The 14,129-nt window shown below is 39.7% G+C and overlaps 1 protein-coding gene across 24 annotated transcripts in view; it reads left to right on the top strand.

Annotated features, from left to right (window-relative positions):
• The first annotated feature begins 11,227 nt into the window (after positions 1–11,227).
• The window catches only part of LOC107273178 (CUGBP Elav-like family member 1-A), a 225,175-nt gene continuing 222,273 nt past the window's right edge, over positions 11,228–14,129 (top strand). For 17 of the 24 annotated variants that reach the window (XR_003061488.1, XR_003061486.1, XR_003061487.1 and 14 more), the window contains exon 1: positions 11,228–11,430. The gene's annotated coding sequence lies outside the window, so the exon portion shown is untranslated. The remainder of the gene's footprint in view (positions 11,431–14,129) is intronic. The other 7 variants (XM_025090492.1, XM_025090487.1, XM_025090494.1 and 4 more) reach the window with 1 other exon arrangement.

Below are 14,129 nucleotides of genomic sequence, written 5' to 3'. Positions count from 1 at the left end.
ATGATATTAAAGAGTTTCAGTTGAGAGGGCAAACCTCGACAGTTGAACATTTTCAGTTGGTTTTCATAGCCAGTTTTCAAGCGACGGGCTTTCGACGAAATAACGCTAATTGAGCATTGCAGAAGGAGAACTAATTTCCAGGCAAATAAAGCATGCCTACAGGTATGTGGACTCACTTTCCCATAGTATAACAGTAGTGGAGTAGTGGAGTTGTGGTGGTGCGGTTCATCCCGGAAGCGTAGGTAGGGGCGGAAGAAGCCGGAAAATTACTGATTTAACGGTGCCGCGCTGTTAGAACGTACAAGAAATTTAAGACTTCATAAATGCCATAGCTTCCACGGTGCAACAGGTCGTGAACTCGTCCATAAGAATCCGCAAGCTCATTAAACTATTACCCGCCTCCTAAATTCGCGTTCCCAGGGAACTATAGGGCAACTGCGTCGAGGAATGCTTTTGGTTCCTGAACTCGATATTTTCTAGCTATTCTATCAGAGAAGGTTTATCAAGTTTCGTGGGTCTTGCGATTGTAAACAATAAAACCGTAAACTCATTTTTGACATTTGATCGTTATAAAATTTTGTTAATTCGTATTTAACCCTGTTAATAAAATGGGGTTTACTGTGTTCCAGTATGGATCAATGTCTGACTTCATCTTTGACCCCTCATAGAGAGGTGATCGTAACATGTCATGCTCAACGTATTCATAATAGGGTTAGACTTGACGAGTTGGACGGAATTTGACGTAGCTGACGGAGAATGATCCACGAGGAGGAATCGCTTCGTCGACCGCAACTAAAACGCAACCTCAACAGAGTTCAGTTGCCAACCGGTAATGGGATTCCTCTGTTTCCCGGAACAATGATACGCTACGTCGCGGTATGAATTACGCATAATATACCATGGACGGAGTGAGACGGGCAAAAGAGAAAGAGCTCAGCAGTAGAGGGCATCAGAGCGAGAGTACTTTTCTGAATATGAATTTCAAAAATTTACAACATTGAAAAGAACTGAGTCATGACGTTGCGACGTATTAAAACGTTCTTTGTAGGTGTTGCGGCGACATGAGTTATCAAGGAATCCGTATTTTCTACTGTACATGAATTATAATTGGGATAAACTCAAAAATATTGAACACTATGTAAATTAAAGAGAGTTTAGTAAAAATGTGGGATTTTAGATCTCTAACGACTTTTTTTTTCACATTATCAATTCTCGACAATTTTCCATTCGGATATGGGTCGACGTAAACAATAAGAGTCCCAAACGCAGAGAATCGCATAAAATCCATATCATGATTTTCTTTCCTATTTATTCGTTTTCATTCTCATCCCTTTTTGTACGTACTGTTATACCAGTAGTCATGTACGGCAGGCTTCCCAAGGAGCTTCTGTAACACGAAGATAAGGTAGATGGTTTGGCAATATGGATCTTTCAGCCTTCTTTGAATAAACGTGAGTTAGAACGTTCCTTCCCGTGACATTTTCTCGCGTGGAAGGTGTCAAAGAATTGCATTACACGCTGGTTTGATTTTACTCGAATACGTAAATTCGAACAAAGAATAGAGTGATGGAAAAAGGCAAACGTGAAAGGTAATGTAATGTAAAAGGATGTAGTGATTTAACTATAGCCGACGAAAGATATTTTCACTCACGTAATATTTTCGAAAATCCAAATCTACGCGTAATAAATAATAACACGATGATAAGAAACCTACATGTCGTTAAATTGTATAACATTATTATACATTGACGATCGAATTACATGATTCAGGATATAAATATTTGTTCCGTGACACCTAATCAAAAACTTAAAAAAAAAAAACTCCTAATAATTAAACAAACCATCCTTCGCTGTAAGCAAAAATGTCATCTCAATACAAAATGCCACGCAAAATTGTTTTTGCAAGCAAATTAAACCATTACAAATTAACCATCGGATATATTCGGGTTGTCTGCTATTGGCAGATTCCATTGGATTCGATAGACAAGGGCTTATGATATAGTCAAGCTTCAGAGATTCCCTTTCAGCGAAGATGCCCGAGACGAGACAAGCTACCAATTACATAACCTGTCTGTTTGGCCATACCCTATAATACAGACATTGTAGATATAATTTCAATGCCAACAAACAAATCATCTGCGAAAGTTCTTCGCGCTTTACCATTACATTAGGAAGGGGTTGAATTAGTGAGCGTTATTTAGTTGGTAATTTAATCGAACTTTAGTAGCAAATATTTCACATTAGTGTTTACTCATTAGCGCAAGTATCATTTTCAGAACACGGCTACGATAATCGTTGGGAAAATTTCGCGAAAATGAGATATTCCATCGATTCACGTGTAATTGATATAGTTAACGAGTAAACTATGCAGGCAAGCTATATATATATATATATATATATATGTATACGTATATATTATATACGCATATTACGGCATTATAACAGATGATAATTCTGTATTACTTCCTTGCATCAACTACAACCTGAATACCCGTATCCAAACGATGAATCGTAACGTGAACGTATAGCCACTTCATTTTGCAAATATAACATTGGATTGCGTAACGCATATTTTGCGAACGACGCTTTCAGTTTGCGTAGTTTGCATTTAATTTTAGAGCTCATACATACCATACTTATACTGTCGCTTTTTATTACTTTCAGGATACAAGTAACTTTTAATATCACTGTGGCATGGTACTGAATCGTCAAAAAACACATAAATCATAAATAAAATAGAATTATTTTAATCTACCCCATACATACTTTTATTAGATATGTATGATGATTTGAGCTTTCTGTGAAAATACAAAAGCAAATATAGACGATAATACCATCGGGTAAAATAGAAATGTTGCAAACTTTCGTTGCCATTCAACGTGATATCCATCGTTTGTAGAAGAAGTAGGTATATGTATATGTATAGCTCATGCTTGGAACAAGATAATCCGACGTGGAATATATCGAGAGATGAGGTCCAATAACGTAGTCCTGTTTCGTATGCGGATAGGCAATATCATCCTTGCCAATTAGTGAAATTGCATATAACCTAACGTGCATATTGTCCGTGTCACTATAGTGCCCTGCAGCTCCAGCTGTATGACTCTATCCAATAGAACGTATGCGGTAGGAACAGTCAGGATGCTGGATATCCTTTCCGTAACGCCATTGGAATATATGTGAGAGTAAACAAAGGCTACGACGTCATTCGCGCTGGGTCGAGCACAGAGATTGACAGAGCGAGCGATGCAAATTAAATAATCGGGAATAATGCAGAAAGTCACATCTTGTAGGCACTCAATTCCATTTTAACGTTTCCGTGGATTTTACCAATAGCCAATTTTGACAACGACTAGAAAATCAATAGTTTTATTAACGTTTCGTTGAGCTTTACGACAAAGAGCGAAAGTTTGGTTCGTCGATTCGTCACTCGATTCAGTTGGTTCGTTTGCACGAGAGGTGTCGCCAACCGGAAGTGTCAGCATTGTCATAGACAGGAAATGTTAACGAATTTAGGGATTAATTCCGATATCTTACACCTTACAAGGGTTTCCTTTAACCGTTGTGCAGTTTGGGAATACTTATTGTAGTATAAATTGCCAGTCGATATTTTGACGACACTTGTACTTAAATCGCTGCTTGAAAATTCGACTTCATTTCCGAATGTAACGTTTATGTTAAGACGGAAATTTTGAATAGCGGATTATTCGATATATACTTACCAAGAATGAAAGGAAGAGGAACCTTGGATGCTGCTTTATTTATGAAGGGCGAAGTTCGATCGAGCAAGCAGTGTGGACTCGTCCTAATCTTTTTTAGGGCGGAAAACAGTCAAGTTTACATTTCATAAATTGAGGACCGACGACCCTTGACGTTGAGAAAACGAGTGACTGAAAGAAGACAGTGATCGAGTGTGCATACATACACTTTATTATATAGCTATATATATATATATATATAGTATGGTTATTCTATGCATATATTATATATTAATCAAATGCGAATCACTCGCTGTAACAGTGACTGCGATGATTGCCGTAATGCAATTTGCACTTGATAACGAGTATTGATATTCAGCCATAATCACGCGTACACAGGGTTGGTGTGTCTCTTCAAATGTAAATTTAGAGAGTACTTTTTGGGCGAAGAAAACTTTCTCGTGCTACAAGACTTTGTTGTATAATAATTTATCGTTTTTCTCGGTCCTTTCGCGTTATTAATCTCAGCGAGATATTAAGCGAAATATGGCATTCTTGCAAAATACTCTGTGCTCGAAAGGAAGAATATCATTAATAATCAGAATTACAATTGCTGGATTATATCGCAGTGTGCCTCGCGATGCTTTTCATCAATTTCTTTCGTATTCTTGACAGACCGAGGGGAACTGAAGAGATCTTTTGTAATCTGAAAAAAAAATCGCTCGACTTCAGTCCCTATTCTAAATGAAAATTCTGGTACAATAAGCACACTCTGTTTCACATAAAATAGAACACAAATATTTGTTTTAAACGTTTAAAATGAAATTCCACGGAATGTCGTATTATGAAGTTTTTAGTTCTTTCTTTCGTGTCATTCACTCTTGTCATTTTTCAATTTCACAAATTATCTAGTGTAAAGACTTTTTCTTATTTTTTTATCAGAATTCACGATCGACTCTTAATATATTCAATTTCATTCTCAACGCTTGAACATTTGACGGGTAGAAAGCGAACGCGAAAAGAAGAATGAGGGTGGGTAGGACATTCTCACGTCACTCACTTGCGAATGCCTAAGCAGCTCAATCCAAGGAATGTGGTTGGACAGAAGAATGGCGACGAGGATAGAAAATTCAAGGGATCCTTGATCTCAAAGAATTTCAATAACCACTCTTATGCCTATTACGTTTAAATACGTCGCTACAGGAGTATGTCACTAACCAACGACAAGTTGAGTACTCATCATATCATTTCCAGGAACACACGCATATCTCTTTACTCTATTCGCCCCTTGAATACTGGAGAAGTGAAATTAAAAAAAAAATAACGAAGGAAAAAATAATAAGGACGTATTTTGATTTTCATATAACCGACAATATTATTTTCATTCTGTGATATTTGCTTGACTTTTTCCAAAATTTTTCTATTTCCCAGTGGACAAATTTTTACTGCACCCGACTTGGTTTTCTCCACAATGAAAATATCTGGCTACGAAAATATCTTTGTGGTCAGTTTTATACTTTCAATTTACCCTTTACATAATTCACTCGATTTTACGCTATTGACTAGTCGTACGACCATAGTCATTTCATTGGCTTTAAGGATCTTCGAAAACGGAAAAACCTGAGAATTTTACCGCAGAATAACGTAAGGTACCGTCTCGTTCTTTTCAGACCGAATTTAACGTCTCTAAAGAAACGGAGCCACGTATCGTCCCGATACAAAGAAAACATATTATGGCCGAATAAAAACATCGGTTTCTTTACTTTATCCAGCCACGGGGCTTTATAAAATTCTACTAAGAGAGACTCCTTCATAGACTTCAAAGATACAAAGAAAAGTACGCTTTAACGGCACGTTTTGTGTCTAACGATCGTTTCCTGAAAACGTTCTGATTCATCAGGACCATTTCCGTCGTCAGATTGGCTTGTTTACTTCTACGTAACGATAAGAGATTGGATTGACATTTTTATATATTAAGGATACAGACAAACGTAATCGATACTCACGCGAGTGAAATGTTACATAGGACAAGTTATTAGAGATGGCGGAATATTATTATATGGCTATCAGAATTTATTCTCCAGCTGGAATAACGTTCGGCAAGCGGTGGCGTACTGCTCGCCGACAAATCAATCGAACTGTAACAACTGTCACGCCCGCAATGTAGAAAATGCATTATAATGTATTGCGAGACGTGAGCGCGATTTGAATCGACGGCTCGCGGTGCGCGACGCAGTTCGAATTTATGGCGGACCGGGATTGCGTTCACCTATTTTAAATTGGTTTTCACAAGAACAACAGACTCTCGCCGGGTTGGCATAGAAAGCAGGCTGCATTTGACAGGAGACTTGGGGCTGGCGACTTTAACCCTGAAGTAAAGTATGTAGAGGTACTGTCGAAAATTATCGTGCAATCACGTGCGAGCTGTCTGAACATACAGAGCTATTCAGTTGAAAAGTACCAACTGAACTTTGGTCTACCATACTGATCAAACGGACAAGCTAACGTCGTCCTTTACGTTTGGCCTGAACAACCCTACGTAAGGCTCCGTGAAATTATTGCAGAACCTTATTCGGTAGGTTGTACATGGAAAGGATGTATATGAAAACGTATTGCTGTACAGAAACTTTGGTTAAAGGGAATAAAAAATCTGCCTGAGCAGGAGGTCGTCCATCAGTGGATTTTTCGATCGAGAAAATTAGCTAGGGAGATATTTGTTTCCGACGTATCTATGTATAAGACTCAGCGTCGTCGACGTCATGAAACTCCTGAAACAGTGTCCCCGTGGGTATAACTCTGTTGCCAAGGATCCTCTTTGAACTGGCTTCGTTTTATCAGAAAGTATGTGGCAAAGGATCTAATATCGCGAGGGCAATAGGTACACCTAGTCATGTGTGCGACGTGACGTCCCTGGGTCACATCTACATCCTGCGGGAGTGGAAATGCACCGAATACATACTGCCGAATACCTCATGATCAAACGGAAGTTCTCCGGGAATTGGATGTTTTCGAGAACTGTTTCCGGAAGACATTGCACGATAACGTAAAATTCATCGTACGCGTCCCTTTTACCTCTGGAGTCTGATCATCTTGCCTGCTTCTCCGAGGAAGAACCGAAGAAAATGATTTCGTTCTTTCTCGCATCTGTTTACTTTAGGCTGCACATATCTATATGTACATAGAGGGCTGTATAAGAGCAACGTCAGACGTAAGCAGAATAAAAGAAAGAGAGGGGACGCGCAGCTAAGAGAAGGCAAATAATAAAGTATGAAATGCTCTTACCTGCCGATGTTGGAAACGTGATGGATGAGGAGTGAGTAGGAAGAGAGTCAGGTTGGTAGCAGTGGGAGGAAGACGTATTGTTCCTTCCGAGAGAAGGTAATGGAGCCTACGTGTCAGCCCGAGTTATGTCTCTCTTATGCGAGAAATGCGTTATATTTTTTCTTATATTAATATGAATATGAGTGACGTCGATGGACGGGTGGAACGGTAGCATACACAGGATGGATATAAGGTACTGCGGTACTGTAAAGACATCAGTGTATACTTCGGTAAAAATTTGGTAGATCACCAATAATGAATCCGCCTAAAAGGAAATCAGTGCCAGATCGCAGATTTCGGAGTTCAGACTCTTCAGGAATGGGAAACGTAAAAAATGAGTGTACCGCAAGAGTGTGCAGAGTGTCCTTAGCAAGGTGATCTTAAATCAGATTCGAAAGAGTGTACCAAACCAGATATAAATAAGGGATGCTTGATGGTTCGTACAAGGTGAAAGAGCACAGCAACATAGCAAGTAACGCGAGTGGCATGTAGAGTGCATTGCCGAGCGAATGGCAACCGCGTCGTTGTGGTCAGTGGGAGCGTCGTTGTGCTAGGGAAGAGCGATTAAATGGAATGAATAAAATTTTGCTTTTTACGCGTGCTATGCCGTTAAATACGAAGTGTAACTGCATTGCGGAAACCTTCGGAGAATCCATTCGAAATAGCGTTTGTGCAGAATGGTCCCTGAGGGTAAAAGAACGTGTAAGAGTAGAGAGACCACATGAATGGACATATGAGTAGATAGGCGGAATGGACATATAGTACAATATGTACATTCATGAGAGATCTCGAATCACGTATCCCTGTGCTCCCCCACCTTATTTAGCAGCCACTGGAGCCGCCAGTGCTAGCGTAACAGTATTCTTATCAATAATACAGTCCGGCTGTCAATTCATCGCAAACGAAAGTTTCTGGAGAAGTTTACCACGTCGAGCCAAGAGTGCCTATGCTGCCCTTCTCTCTTCGTCGGCTGCCACTTACTTATTTAACCCTTATTTCACCCTCGACCGACGGGGTTGCTCCTCCTATCTGGGCGTTCTTCGTCGAAATGATACTCGTACTCCAGCACTTGAAATATTAACTGGTTCGCTGCTTTTTGCCTCTCACCCTCGTGCCTGACGTCCAGCGAGCTCTCGACTCAAACTCTTCCCTTGCTTCTCGAACGTAACTTCCCCTTGGAGAAGTTGGCAATGCTGTCCCTCATTCGGAGCAGCCATACCTGTCAGAAGGTACCTGACCAACCCCTATACAGGCTATACAGGTGTCTGACTATTCCTTCTACTTCTCGTCCGTGCTCCATTCGTCCATTTAGGGGAGTGACTTTGGTCTGCTTTAAGGGTGTGGCTGCACGTAGATGGCATGCCGAACCTAATCCTAAAAGTTACACCGTAAACGTGCCACGTGACTACTAAGGATGTTGAGTTAACGGGTTCTAGGCGCCTAACCCCTCGGCCTGCTTGCTGTAGTCGCGAGTTCACCCACGTGCCTCGCACTGTATGTATTTCGAGGCCTGGTCGCGTATACGTTGGTAGTGTGGCAGTATTGGAGCTTGCTAGGGACAGGAGGGATAGTTTAGGGGGTGGCGATAGGGGGGGTGCTTAGTCGTGGCTTAACATACGCTCGCAGCCACTCCCAAGTTCGTTCCGCTGCCGGGTGGTTAGGCAACTTAAAGTCAATCTTGGGTTAAGCAAACGTTTATGCTTAGCAAAACGCTCGCTGCAGACTCTATGTTAACTCAAAACCCTACGGAACTGAAACCTTATGTGTTAATCTAGGCCAACGTCCTCTGATGCAGCCGGAACGACTTCGAAATTAGGCTCTGCCTACCTACGTTCTCTGATCGGTCTATACAATTTGTCTTGATATAGTCATGGTGCATAAACCATGGAAATTGAGCTCGTGGTTTTATATGATTTGTTCTAGGGGAATGAAGGGTATACTCGGAATATCTAAAGGGGATCAAAAGGTCAGCCGGAAAAGGGCAAAAGGTCTTGCAAGTAGGGACGGTCCTAAGGATCGTAAAAAGAGTAGTTCAAGGTTTTTCGAGGAACGAGTAATTCCCTTTCGGTAGCATTATCACTAGTGTCGGAAGGTACTTCCGGTTTTATTCTGTCCAAAGTCATCTTTTACCCAGCAGCGAACTTCTTGGTGAGTGTCGTCATAAACCTGCTGGGGTGCAGACGGTTTTTTCGTTATTCCTCAACGGTCAGGAACAAGAGGATCATCCAACCGAATGACAATCAACTAAGTACTTACAGTACTCTTTCCGTTAAAATGACGACGGCTTCATCAGAGTACTCAAGAAATGCAGGATCCACGTCACTGCCATACTTTTCAAATGAAAAATTCTTGCACGTCGAAACCCCCATAGTAAGATCATCCGCAGAATATCGAGCATATACGTACATATATACATGTATACGTACATATACATATCTGATAGAGTAAAACTGCTAAGGAAATCCTATTAGCAAGATCGCGTCTTATGAAAACGATCCATTCCGATCTGCAGTAACGTAACACACTCGGACGGTACCCCGCGCATACGCGTATGCGAAGACTTATTAAATCGAGTTCTTATTGCCTTTCCATATTAATTATACTATGCGCTACCTCACTGTAATGAGAGACTTTTATGCTCGGGGACGTCCTAACAAAGCAGACCTCGTAAACGCACGCAGAGCATCCGCAGGGTTACGACCTTATGCGAGCTTCGACTTACGTAACCGTTAGTACGCAATAGTGTCATACCCTACTGCTAATACGATGTTTTACGAACACTTACTCTTTCTAGGCTCGGCTCCTTACTTATTTTAGCCGGATACGCTAATTTACGTCCTTTACTAATAAGTGGCGTTAGGTTTTAACTGAAATTGTAACTTTCGTCTTACCAAGGTACTACCACTCGTATTGGAGAAAGGTCAAAGTACACCGAATAGAGTTAAAAGAAAAAGATATGCAGGTATGAGTAATGTGTCCGGTATGTACGTTCTGGCTGTAGTATGTGATAGGGCATTCTAAGTCATTCAGTATTTCCAGAGGTCAAGTAGTAAAAAGCTAGTAAAAATGGTATGGGTTTAATGCTGTACGGTGGGGTACCGTGATAGGGTGCTACGTGTCTCATGAAAATCTTATGATCCTCGCTGCTTCCAATCTTCTTTGGCCGGTAGGGTATCTTGATGATGGAAGATATTAAAATGTGCTCTACGACTTCTTTTACGGTCCCGACAACGTATACATACGCGTATTTGCAAATCCGTTACGGTTTTTTTTCGTAAACGTATCGCCCAGCCATGCGTCTTACTTTGTTATATTTTTGGCAAGGCAAGAGAAGTCATTGGGGAACCGTAACACTTCCGATCATATTTTTCGACCCCTGTCTCATGTATTTTGACCCGCCGAATCGCGAGGCCCTTCATTCGAGTCGATAGCTCTCTCATGGATTTTACATTACTAACTGCCGTAAAGCGTGAGGTATATTTCTTAATATCGATAAAGAATATTCACTGAAATATATTCTAAACGTATATTTTATAGATGAACTAACAAAACGTATGATATTTTTCAAAGAAACTAAAACCTAAAGAATTCAGTACTATTGTGCAGTATTTAAAAAAAAAATCGATCAAACGCGCATACTAGCTTTACGCCGTTTTAATTAAATTCGTGTAACAATGTCAAATATTTGCCTGTAATACGAAGTGTCATCTACGTTCGGAACTTTTTGACGTTTTTTTTCGTACAGCTTTATCATAGAGGGAATGAGGTCAGCGTAGAGGGATAACTGCAGTTCCCTGTGGATGTTCCTCGAGCCATTCAAAAGTTGCACTTCTACGAGTCTCCGGAGATACACTAAAAGTCGAGAGAGAATTTACGTGCACCAGTTTAAGAGGGTTGTCACGCGTTTTAGCCGCCATTCAGAAATCGTAACTTTGAAAAATCGTTCGTCTCTCTGTCAGCTCGTTCTGATAGTACTTGGAAGATAACATGATACCTATACACACATACGTATAGTTTAATGCGCCACATAATATATATATATATATATAATTATTAAATATAAAATATAATATGCAAATATACAGACTGGAAAAAAAGAAAGAGAGCAAAAGACTGAGAAAGAGAGAGGGAAAGGTTAACGCAGGAAATTGTTTTGCGAAATCGTCGAGTAGCACTTTCACCGTATAAAATCGATAGTGCGTTACCATGGACCCCATGATAAATAGTGTTCGACGTTAATGGCCAAGCCATGTGACAAAATCAATTCAAGTGACATTACATTTTGTGTTTTTTGTATGTATTAGTCTCTTTTATATTCGCTTTTGGTAAAGCCTCAAAATTCTTTACGAGTGAGCTCGATGCAACTATAGCCCATTTGCTACAGCTGGATTTACACATTTCCTGTGACAAGGTGCGTTTTTATACGAAGACATATATATATATATTTTTTTTTTGGTAACGCAATTTATGCTTAACTGCCAAATGACAACTTTATCTTTGATGAAATATTACGGTTTCTGCATTCAGGAACATCTGTTTTTATCTCGCGTGAATTGGCGACTGGGGTAGTTGCGAATAAGGAAGTGCATCTTGAAGTGTTCTTGAAAGGGTAATATTAAGATACCTATTCAGTGCTGGGTTCTGAATGAGATACTGAGAGTAATTAGCTTGCTGAAGCCAGAAGTAAGTAGTGGAGAATCCAAGTAGTGGAGAATATAACAGTACAACTCGGTTGTAACTTTCACGCCTAAGTGACGACGTTTGTCAGATGAGACTGGGAAGAGTATTAAGTCGCCAATCCATGATATAATAGTGTAAATGCCTGAAGTCTACGGTAATTGCAGCTTTTACGATTCTCCGTGCATTGCAGTTGAATTATTTAGAATTTGATGCAGTGTCTCTGGTTATTGTTAAAACTTTTCCCAGCTAGACTGATTTCTATCCTGCTTCTAAAGGAGTATGAATTTATGCAATAAAGTTCCGTGGTAAATTTTAAAAATCCGTAAATAAATAATCATTTCAATGATTATTTTATAGCTTTGCAAAAGTGGCATGCCTATAGTTATATGAAAGTGGTGAAGACTCCATATTGATTTTACTGTCATTATATTCCAGTCGGTACTTCATTTCGTTGCGACTGTATTTCGCTCATCCTCTTCTTCTTCTTCCTCTGCTCTTCGAATTCTCTTTAATTATTCTCCATTACCATCCAATCACTTGAGCGCACTTACTTGCCACTTATGCCCTGGGCATTAAATATCCACTGTTATTCTACCTGTAGTGCTTTTAAAACAGAAAGGGGCAGAAGCAGTGGTGGAAGTATGAGCATCTCCTGAACGAATGTTCACTTCTAGGATTCCAACTGGGTCCATTCAGCTTTTGTTTTTCAATTTCATTGAGCGGATCGTTTGAACGATATCAGGCTGTATATACGATCGGAAAAGCACGGCTGGAATTTAATGGAAAATTTTCGAAGTTTCACTTCGCTTTTGGAGAATTTGTGTGCAATAAGTTCCTCGCAAGTTTTCCATGCAATAATTTTAGATTAACTGGCACATCGTCGCTACCATAAAATTAGTCGGCCCTATGCATTATTCATGCTACGTTGCTGTGCTATTACCATCGCGATACAACCTTTGGCAGATGGCGTTGCTTAATTTGACACTTGACAGTCGACACATTTAGTCGTAACATAGATTTCACATTACGCTGTCGCGCTAGCGTTTATAAGATTGAAGAAAACACAGTGAATTTTCGAGAGGACGAAACCATACCAATATGCATGGAATATGCTATAACTTAAAAAAAGAGAATAATCCAGGAAACCAAAAAATTATTTAATCTCTTTATTCTTCTGCTATAGATCACATTGATAATTTTGCTAATTACTTCTCCAGCTAATGATTCAAGAGATCAAAGCTGTATAATTGATGGAAAAAAAATAACTTCTCTTAATCAATCCTTTTCAACCAGTCACGCATGAAATTCTCTAATTGCTATACCGCCGCAGTTTCGTCTTTTATTTTTCAAGGAATCTCCTATAGCACATTATCAAAAAGTTACGAGTTCACAAAGATAACCTTAATTACTTAGTACTCTTGAATTTCTTTCTCAATTATTCACTGATAAATGATATTCTACAGCCAATTGGTTATTAACTTTTGGCAGGGAGAATCGATCTCTCGCGCCATATTATTATACATACATATATGTATATATTGTTTTGAATAATCTTATAAAATCGTATCACTCCGAGATCAAATTTCGCAGCATCACGAGACTAAATTTAAGAGTTACGTTTAATAAAAATAGAATATTTACATTCAGAGACAATCTCTATGGCGTAGATGCTGAAGCTAGTAATTAACTCAGGTTATAGTATCATCTTTTGTAGGAAGGATAAAAGCAACACAGATGCTTTCGAAGTGTCCCGATGTGTAGACAGTGACAGGATCATAAATCATGAATCACGCCCAGAGAAGCGCAGGCTTCGAAAAGCTCAGTAGCAGTCGGTGGCTGGTGGGTGGAGGGCTGGGATGGCGAGAGGAGTCCTTGGAAAGAGAGAGACAGTGAGAGCGAAAAAAAGTCGACTCATTCCCCACAGTTTGAGATGAGAATTCGTAAGAGGACACTTAAATCATGACAAACCGATATTTATTGAAATATTTTGCGAGTCATCCCCCCTCTGTTACTTCGCGGGGAATTTAATTCGATATCCCGCGAATATTGACGGGCGAGCATATGGCATTACGCTAGGCAAAACAAAACTTATTGCGAAAAGCAGTCGAACCAGAAAGTATATAAATTTCAATGTAATTCGATGCGATTAATTGTGTGAAAGATGATTTTATGAAAAAATGTCCTCCGATTGACAGCAGAATATAAAGTTTCTGTGGCGGGGTTGGTAAAATCACGTGGCTATCATTCTTCAACTCTATTGAATAACTTCCCCTTTCAATGATAGAATAAGGAAGTTACCTATCGATGCCAGGAAGAAATTCGTTAGCGGTGATTGATTTAGCTTCGGAGACTGCAAGGGAAAGGAAAACAATCGGAAAGAACAAATAGGTCTTTGCTCAGAGATAATCTATCCTTGGGAAGCAAGTAACT

This window comes from Cephus cinctus, unplaced genomic scaffold, assembly GCF_000341935.2.
Source record: "Cephus cinctus unplaced genomic scaffold, Ccin1 Ccin1_scaffold1474, whole genome shotgun sequence".
NCBI lineage: Eukaryota > Metazoa > Arthropoda > Insecta > Hymenoptera > Cephidae > Cephus > Cephus cinctus.
Note: the sequence above shows the minus strand (reverse complement) of the source record. Positions and strands in the feature narration are given on the sequence as shown.